This window comes from Microtus ochrogaster, chromosome 26 (assembly GCF_000317375.1).
Source record: "Microtus ochrogaster isolate Prairie Vole_2 chromosome 26, MicOch1.0, whole genome shotgun sequence".
In the NCBI taxonomy this organism is placed as follows: domain Eukaryota; kingdom Metazoa; phylum Chordata; class Mammalia; order Rodentia; family Cricetidae; genus Microtus; species Microtus ochrogaster.
Window position 1 is genome coordinate 6,552,910 of NC_022025.1, and position 9,153 is coordinate 6,562,062.

Here is a 9,153-nt window from a genome sequence, read left to right on the forward strand (position 1 = left end):
GTGAAGTGACTCACTTCATGTCTGTGGTCCCTTGCCTTCTGCTGGTAGGAGGCTGAATTAAGAGTTCTTTTACGCCCTTCATTTCTCCCATCACCGTGCTCGCCTTCTGACCATCCCCAAGTAACAAACAGACCCCTTGTCATTTCCTAAGGTTGCACCGAAACTTTGCGGCGCCTATATTTAAAGTCAGTGCACAGGCAGGAAGCGCTGGCTGTCTGGTTTCTATGGGACTACTTCAAGGGAGCTCTAGGTGGCAACTAAGGTCATGGTTAGAAGTAGAGTTCTATTCATGGTAGGATTTGCCATGTCACTGTCCACAAGACTAATTGTACAGGCCCTTCCCACGTCCGTGTGCGTGGCTCTACACTAGCCTTTGCTTTTTAAGAAATTCGTCTAAGTAAACCATTTATTAATTATACATGATTTTCTTAGGATTCTATCCCTAAATTGGGAGTTTTAGTTTCCTCAAAATCTATGTCGAGGGTTTGTGCTCATATTCCTCCAAATTATTCTTGTTGTGTGATCACAACAAGTTTGCAAAAATGTACAAAAGAACCCAGAAGGAGGGCCGCGCCCACCACCTCGGGCCAGCTGTGAGGATAAAGGTGAAGATTCCACGTTGCAAAGCCTCAGGGGTCGGTCACTGAGGAGAACTAATTCGCTCAACCTTTCCGGGCCACTAAATGTAGGCTGGAGTTTTACCAGAGAAACACCTGTACTTTTCCCAGGGTAATTGGAATTTTTAGGGTGGCATTTGTGGTCAACCATCGCCCCTGTTGTTTCTGCCTGGAGTCCTTTGGGTACTTTCTGAAAGAGAAGGGAATGCAGGCTCTCTAAATCACCCAGGCCCAGACTGAGACGACAGGGGTGGCTTTACTGACTGACACAACACCCCATCCTCCCCAAAGCACTCGTAGATCCGGCCGGAACTACCTCCAAACCCACCCAGGACAGCCAGGCGCAGACAGGGAAGGTCTGTGAGCTCTGGAGGGATTGCCAGCACATCGGAAGCCGCCCGGAGCTGGGGGAGGAGATTGGAGGGAGAGGTAATCCCTGGCGTTCTGAGCATCCCCTTTTTAGAAAGACGGAGTCTCTCCCAGGACAGCTGCTGCGGTCACACCACAAACTTAAAAGCCTCCCTCCTGCTTGGAGCGTGCCTTTCCTCACCACGCTCCCCGGCCAAGGAGCCAACTGGTTGGGTCGCTGTCCGCGCGGAGAGACGCTCGCGGGGGTACAGGAGCGCCCCCTGCCTTCCCGCCCCGCCGAAGCCAGCGCCTCCGCGCTCCGCCAGGGCCGCCCGCGCTCCGCGGCTCAGCCTGGGCTGCGGCTCCGAAGAACTCGCGCCTGTGCCGGGCGTCCCGGTCCTCTTGGCCATCGCCGGCTGTCCCTTCTTCTCTCCTGAAACAGCGTCGGAGGGAAGAGAAAAAACGACAAGATTTGCCAGCAGGGAGGTAAGTCTGGGTTCGGGTCACCTGCCGCTCCAGTGGGAGGGTGCTCTGGCGGCTTAATGTTAAGCAGGGATGGTGGGACGTGAGCGCGACTGTGGATCCGAAGTGGTAACCCTTGGCGACCGGGATGTGGGGACCTGTACCGAGTCTGAGAAGGCGCCGGAGAGCGCACCGGGAGCAGCTGCGCCCCGGGACAGACTGGGGAGCCCAGGAGCTCCGCTTCTGAGATTGTGCGACAACTGGGGCGCAGTGCCACCACGCCGCTGTGTTTCAGAATCGCACTCCGAAGCTCTGCCAGCCTGTGCTGCTGAAAGTTTGCTTCCCGGGGCGCCGCGCCTGAGAAATTTACCCTCTTCCTGGATACCCCTTCCCGGGTCACCCTTCCTAGGCTTGACAGTCAAAGAAACTTGGGGAACGTGCTTCCCAACTCCCCACAACTACAAGTTCATTCGGAGCAGCGGTGGTAGGGGCGGTCCAGAATGAATTAAGCAAAGTGTAACTGCGCCCTGGTCGCCCCTTTTCCTTTTAGCCTGGGGACACAGAAGGTAGGAGCAAGATGGTTGTTTTGGTTGTGGCACTTTGAGAAAGGGAGCTACAACACCTTTTTTTCTTTGAAAGAAATCGCGACTGGAGGTCTGTTGGGAGAGCGCAACCCTCTTGCTAGGGCGGGGTGGGGTAGGCGGTTTTGAAGCCAGATAACAGCCTCTAAGCTTGCTGACTGTGAAATAAGGTTATGGCAAGTGGGCTGCAACCAGGGAATTCCGTGGCCCCGGATACGACCCCCCTCTGTGCATTTAACCCCGAGGGCACCACCTAGGCTCTCTCAGATTCGCCAACTGCTCTGGCAATCTCGAGGACTGTTTTCTGAAACGATATTCCTTTCCCGATGACTTCTGTTCAACCTCGTGGGATGAGATGAGTTGATTTGCCTAAGTCCAGGCCCTTGGAAGGACTTGACAGGAGGAGGAGACACCCCTGTGCTCTGGCTGGGCTATCTGGAATGTGGGGACTGGATTGGAGACACACGCCTGGCAACTGAGGCTGCTGACCTCAGCCATTAGGTATTAAGGATGTCGGAGCACAGTTGGCGAACTTTTCACCATATTGTGTCAAACCCTAAGAGAATGCAGTATCCCTACGTGGATTCTTCTTTCTCCACCCAAACCCTTGGCATCACACCCCACTCTAGCCGCGAGTTCCTATTTGCACCATAAAAAGAAGCAGAAAGTACCAGTAACTGGAAAGGATCTAAAGTCTCAAATAACAAGGAAAAGGGTTCTCTTGAATATGTGCACCAGCACTGGGAAGATGGAGAACTCAACCTGGAGAAAGGAGTTTACACGATAAAGAGATACCATGCCCACCCCACCCCCACCTCCCACCCTTGGCCCTGCACCTTGGAGTATCTCTGCTGCTTTTGTGCAAGGCATGACAACAGCCAGGGCAAGGGCCATCGGAGCCTTCTTCATCTGACATGTAGAAAGGAAAATATGAAGGATACAGAAAGGAAGGAGGCTCAAGCCATCACTCTGTGGAAGCCGTTCGCCCTCCCTCTCTATCTAAAGTGCAGGAAGGATCAATATTGGGAGTGACCAGCCACAGCTGGCAGTTGCTTTAGCTCCTGTGGTCTTGGAGTCCTGGCTAGTGCGGCTTTCAATGACAGACTACTAAGTGATGGCCATGCAGGGGTCAAGAGATGGGAACAGACCTTGGCCCTTAAAAAGAACAGTCAGGAAATGATGTGCAAAGAGATAAGCAGAGGATCAAGAGGTAACTGAGAGACAATGAGACGGGACTAATTTGACCTGCCAAAATTTCACATGGAATTTACCCACTTATGAAATGGAAAATTGCTGGAAAAGGAAACTGACATTTATCAAATATCTATTGTGTCCATGTGCTCTGTATTCTGTTTTATTGCTCTCAATATTGTGTAAGTGGTCTTTTGATGATTAAAAAGGAAAAATTAATATTGTTCCATTGGACATTTATATTGGTATGAATAATCATACTTTTAAAAGTTACATCAATAGGAGAATGTACTAAATCCTCACTCTGCTCATTTTAGAGGTGACAATAGAATGAAAATGATGATGATTTGTGTGAACAAATGTACATTGTAAGGGGTAAGGCTGCTGTAGGGGCTCAATTTGCTTGGCTGTGGCTCTCCCTTCAGGAACCGTGACTCTACTGGAAGGGAAGTCTTTTCCGGGGTCTAGATGAGTAAACACGTATATGTGGAGAGCACTAGAGAAGTTGGTTGGAGAGGACAGAACAACTCATCTCCAGACCTATAATGTTCATAATATCAAAATTCCAAGTGTATATGTATAACGCGTTACCAAAATTATCGGGACTTTAAACATATTTCTAAAAGCAAAAGAATAACCTTATCTGACAGCAACTCTAAAGTTGAGAACACCTGCTTCGATACAAGTTTCCCCTGTCCCACGACCTGCACATCAGAAAGCTTCCTATTTGGGCCACTGTTTTACCTTCACAAGTGTCTGCTGTTCATCAGAAAGAAGGATAAAGACTGGGCTCCCGGCTCCTCTTGCTGACTTCCTGAGGGAGAAGTCTGGGGGAAAATGTCTGTCAAGGCAAATGTCTGAAGACAATCAGGAAGCCAATCACCATGAGTAGAATCTCCAGGTGAATGATAGAAAAATAGTTACTGGGATTTCCCTTTCACAGGACTGCCTTTGTAGGCGATAGTTTACCTGATGAACTTGTTCTCCATTTTGTAGGGGAAAGCTGCACAAAGATAAACTTGTTATTATTGTTGTTATTGCTATGTATCAGAGTGAAGATTGTGTTTGTGTGAGGGAAAACCAGGATGGCACAATGACAAAGGTGGAGGAAGAGTATCTGACAGAACAACATGGTGCCTTAGGTTTGAATGTGAGTCACCAACTCTCTCTTCTTTTCCAGACTTGGGGCATACTTCATCCATACTTGTAGTTAAATTAAGGCAGAATCTTTTATGATTTTTAGTTCTTACCTTTCATATGGTTCATTGTGTGGACATGGTACGTTAATTGTCATACAGTTTGCAGAAATTATCATGCATCTAGGTAGATATCTCCTAAGGTTAGAAGCATCTCGTGGCTCAGCATTCACTTATTAAAGTAGTAATGAAGTTGCTGGGCTAAGTTTCCAGCAAGTTTTTATGAATGTGGACTATCAAGTCATCTTAAATAGAAAGTCTTCCAGTGACTGTTATTGTAAAAAGTAGTAGGATATCTTCAGATTGTTTAAAACAGCTTCATTATCTAGAAAAAAAAAGGAAGTTGACCGAAATTTGGTCTCTCATTTCTCTCATTTAGAAGGTTTAATATTTTTATGACATGTTCATGGGAAATTGTCCCTTTCATTTAATAAACAAGAGTAGCCAATGGTCTATGTTGTTATTATTAGTAGTAGTATTTTGCTACAAACACATGCAGCTTCATAGAGTATCCAAGGAAGGTGAAAATGTCTTTTCCTATCACAAGCCTTGAGGTTAAACCAGAGCAAGCTGCCACATTTAGGGACTAAGCAACAACAACAGTAGAAATGATGATTGATACTTGGACAATATTTGGTGACCACAAAATCACAATGTTGGTTTTTAAAACTTCTCTTCCTCTAGGAGACTTTGGCCAGATTCTCCCTTTTATGTCTTTGAATTCTATCCTTACTATACTGAAATACTTCAATTGTTTCTCTGTGCTTATGTTGTTTATAATCCCTGCCTATATCATAGAAATCTGGAGAAAATAATTTGTCTTCTCTTAATTTTGAATACCTTTAGTTAATACTGTACAGAACAACTATCACATACTATTAAAATCTAATTAATTATTCTACAGATAGTAATTTAAATATCTATAATGTTGACAAAATCATTCCACATTCATACTTGTCTTGATTATAACAAGTAGATATTTTTCTCGTTTCTGGATTTTTCCTATTCACTTAAAGGATTTAGCTCCCAGAGTGTAGTAAATGTGCAGTAACACAGGAAGGGCATACACTCAGACAGTTAAAAGAGTGATGTACGCCAAAATTATTAAATTCGTGGGCTTTTTTGGAAGAAACTAATTAATTAAGAATGATTTAATCTATGTCATCTGTGAAAATGGTAGTTTAATTTTAATCAGTAAAGTATTTGAGAAAAAGAGACAATTTATTGTAAATAAAAATTATTGATAAGCAGCTACAACACTTTGGAAGTTATTTTGGATTTTGGTAATGAGATAGATTCATTACTGACATTTTTACATGAATTAAATTATCAAGCAACATGTACATACAAGTGCTTTTAGGAAGATAGTCCATGTGCTAAAACATAGGGCTCTTTTTAATTATTTTGACCCTTTACTGTAATTGTTTGATTTTGCATTTCCACATTTACACTTAGGTTAAACCACTTTAATAGTACTGAAACAGTGCATTTTCAAGCTGCTTACTAATCTTCTATTAGTAAGTCCTTTCAGTGTGCTCCTTCCATTGTAACACTCCATAAGCCATATACACCTCCCCTAAACTGAAAGGGAGGAGGAAAGCAAAGCGTGAAGGGCTCATTGACCCTGAGAGACTTATCTGGATTAATCTCTTCTTCCTGCGTAGACGTAGACCATCATCCTTCACCTTGCATCCCCTTCTGCTTTGGTAAAGAGGAATCACTTCTTTTACATCCCTTATTTCTTCTGGGAGACAGTATAGTAACTATAGAAAGTGGTATTTCAATAAATAATGCTGAGCAAGGCTTTCACCGGCAACTCACAGGAATGTGCAATGTTCTTCCAGTTAATCAAAAATTGTCCTAATAGAACTATCTCATCCTAAGGTAGTAAGCTAACACACAAACACACAAACAAGCAAGCACAATACAAACAAAAAATAAATTATTCAGCTTCTTAAAATAAAGCAAGATTACGTATGTGGTAAATAAAGTTGTATAACTATATCAAAGTAACACATTGATCATCTATCTTAAATGAGTCATGCTTTTTGCTACACCTTTTAATTAAGACTCTTGAATACTTTAAAGAGACATTGGAGATTATGGTGCTGTTTGTAATCCAGATGAGCTTCCCAGCTGCCATTTAAATAAATGAGCTGAGTACATATAACTATAACTACATTGCATAACAAAAATTGCAATAGAACCTTTCTCAGTAGAGATGTTGTCTGGACTCATTAGAATAAAGAGACTGAGAAATAATATTGGCCGATTTATCTTCAGCTTGTATTAACTTTGAAAAGGAGGTCTCAGAGTAAGGCCTCCTACTAAGTACATTTTTTAAAGTCCCTTAGAGGGTGGACTCATGAATTATCAAAAATATGGTGGCCTAAACAAGACCTGCATGATGAGAATTCCAGCTGAAGTCCAACATAGACTGGAAACATCTCATGATGCCTGATCCTAGGTGAAGAGTTACAGTCAACTATTGCTGAAAAGGGAGAATCCGTTTTCTCCAGGGTGTGAAAGTTTCCAAGTGAGTTATTCAATTACCAGTGGTCATCTCTAGGCTCATATGTTTACAAACAGCACTATGTGCACTCAGGGGCTTGTGTATGTGACTCTGTGCTTGAATGCATACATGTGTAGCATCAGTTAAAGAAGAGGTCATGAGTGGGAGAGGTAACAGAGGAAAAGGGAGCTGGAGCAGGGAGAAGAAAAGGTGAAAACAGTACAAATAGAGTATTCATGTATGGAGTCTTCAAATATTAAAAAGGCACAGGTGGATCCATGCCTAATGATGGAATGTTGTCAAATTAAATCTGCATAACCTAGCACCTATGACATGTATAAAACTAGCATAAGTTGTTTTTCTTTTTATCTTTATCATAAAAAAATAAGCTATAAGTACTAAATTCAGGTATTCTGAAGTCTAGTATTTATTATTATTGTTATGCTCAGGGGATATTTGGTTCTCATATATAAAGTAATTATTCTATGAAAGTAACAAGAGTTCTATAAGGCTTTAAAAAATTTAAAAGGAACAATATTCTTATTATGGACAGCAATTTTATTTTGAAATTATTATACTGCAATTTGAGGCTCCAAATTGCCTTTAATATTAACTTCTAGACTAGTAGGAATGCCACTAATTCAATTTTACTTGTTGAAATAGTTTGTATAGTTTTATGAGATTTCTAAAATTCTAATTTTGAGAGCTTTCATGGCAAAAATGGTTCAGGATCACTATTCCAAAATTAATAAATTTTGGGAAGCAAAATGTAGGAAGGTCAGGAATAATTTTTTCATACATCTACTACATTCAAAGATATGTGGTAATTACTAAGACACGAGTAAGTTTAAATTAGAGTTAAGTTTTATATTTAACAAATAGCAACTGCATTTTGCTTTTTAATACCATTCTTCAGTAGAAAGAACCCAGTTTCCTTAGAGAAATGACTAATTCTAAAACCACCTTGTAATATCAGAAAATAAAAGAACACTAAGCAACATACACAAACACACCTAATGTACATACACACACACGTACACACACTTATTCACCCACACATATACAAAATCACACATGTGTACATACACACATGCATGCACACACTAACTCATCCACAAACATATACACATATCTCACATGTGTATATACACATGCGAGCACACACAAACTCACACAAACATACATACTCACACGAGCTAACACATGCATGTGTATACATACCCTCCACATACATGTATACATATATTCACTCACAGAAACATATACATACACAGTCACCTGAACAAAACTTTACACACACATGTCTTCATACACATGTCTACATGCATGCCCACACATGTTCACAAACATGTACACATGTGCATACTTACACACATTTATGCACACAAACACACACATGCTCTTACTCATGTATATGCAAACAACATTCATGTTCACACATGTGCTTGTACACACAAATGATAGCTGTATGCCAAAAAGACACAGGAACCAATGTTTAGAACTCCCAATGATCAAAATACAAATAATATGGACAATCAAAGCTGTAGTAATAGTTATAAAACAAGTATAAAATAAATATTCATGAAATTATAATAGTTTCAATAACTTTATCAAATAATAAACATAAGAGAAAATTTAGGTTCCCTGTGCAGAAGAACTTCAAATAATTTCTGTACTGAGGTGAGAAAGAGAAATAAAATAGCCTTGGGGTAAGAACAATTTTCTTCCCAAAGAGTGTAGGGTGGAAGGGGCAAAGAAAGAGAGCACTGCGCAGGAATTAATTCTCAGGAACCCCATCTCACTGCCTGTGTCAACCACGTTGTCACATTTAAAATGACAGCCATAGATCTCATGGATGGAATGGACTCTTCATGTGAGTGAGTAAACGTGGTGTATTTTAAATCAGGCTCTTTCTTAAATCTGTAATCCTATGAACGCCAGAGAAAAAACTTTGTCTTTTTTTTTTGGTAAATAAATTTGGAACTGATAATATTTCCTTAATGGTTTGTTATTTGTAGTGATTATCCATACCAATGTAAAATATAGATAATGGCAAAAGCTGATGTGAGTTTTAGGGAAACTACTCTATTTTCTAAGTGTTTTTAGAAATCTAAAACCCCTCTGAATCATTGTGTTTACAGCATGCATTGAGAAAGCATACTGAAGGTCTCTCTCTTTCTCTCTCTCTCTCTCTCTCTCTCTCTCTCTCTCTCTCTCTCTCTCTGTCTCTCTCTCTCTGGGGTGTG

The 9,153-nt window shown here is 41.5% G+C and overlaps 1 protein-coding gene across 1 annotated transcript in view; it reads left to right on the forward strand.

The window, feature by feature from the left end:
- Positions 1-1,345: 1,345 nt before the first annotated feature.
- Positions 1,346-9,153, forward strand: part of Sema3d (semaphorin 3D) — a 199,391-nt gene continuing 191,583 nt past the window's right edge. The window contains exon 1 of the mRNA XM_005358325.3: positions 1,346-1,451. The gene's annotated coding sequence lies outside the window, so the exon portion shown is untranslated. The remainder of the gene's footprint in view (positions 1,452-9,153) is intronic.